We start from the raw sequence: 546 nt of genomic DNA, 5'->3' as shown, positions 1-546 counted from the left end.
GGGAAGATTGTTTTTAACATTTTAAAGTAAAATGCTTCAATCTGGTGCACTTTGAGCGCCCAATTACTAGAGACTGATCTAGGGGATACAACTCTAAACACCCATATGAAAAAGATCGGTTTGCCTTTTAATAATCAAATAAGTATGTGAACATAACCGATAACCTACCATAGCCAATAACAAATAAATGTTGGCTAACTTGTTTTATTTTTGTGGTTAATTTATATCTTATTTTATCAGTTAACATTTATTTATGCATATTTTTAAATCTCTCCAGTTTTAAACGATATTTTTGGTTTACTGTCCTATAGTATACATTGGAATGATTTCAAACCTGTTTTTATTTATCCTAATAATTATAAGGGAGTGCCTTGGAAATATTTGTTTACATAAATTGTGATCAAAATGTTTGAGACCCACTGAGATAACTTAGACTAAAGTGAAATATCTAAACACAGAGTCCTTTACCTCACTGAGCCTCTTAGTCTGACAGGACAGAACTCTCCCTCCACATTATTGTAGAAAGAGCTTCTTATATCCGTTAGC

General features: G+C 31.9%; 1 protein-coding gene across 1 annotated transcript in view; it reads left to right on the top strand.

The window, feature by feature from the left end:
- Positions 1 to 546, top strand: part of ptges3l (prostaglandin E synthase 3 like) — a 7,701-nt gene that overhangs the window by 5,075 nt on the left and 2,080 nt on the right. The window lies entirely within an intron of this gene.

This window comes from Notothenia coriiceps, unplaced genomic scaffold, assembly GCF_000735185.1.
Source record: "Notothenia coriiceps isolate Sejong01 unplaced genomic scaffold, NC01 NC01_scaffold00037246, whole genome shotgun sequence".
Classification (NCBI taxonomy): domain Eukaryota; kingdom Metazoa; phylum Chordata; class Actinopteri; order Perciformes; family Nototheniidae; genus Notothenia; species Notothenia coriiceps.
The sequence above is the reverse complement of the archived record's forward strand: the minus strand, read 5'-3'. Positions and strand labels throughout refer to the sequence as shown.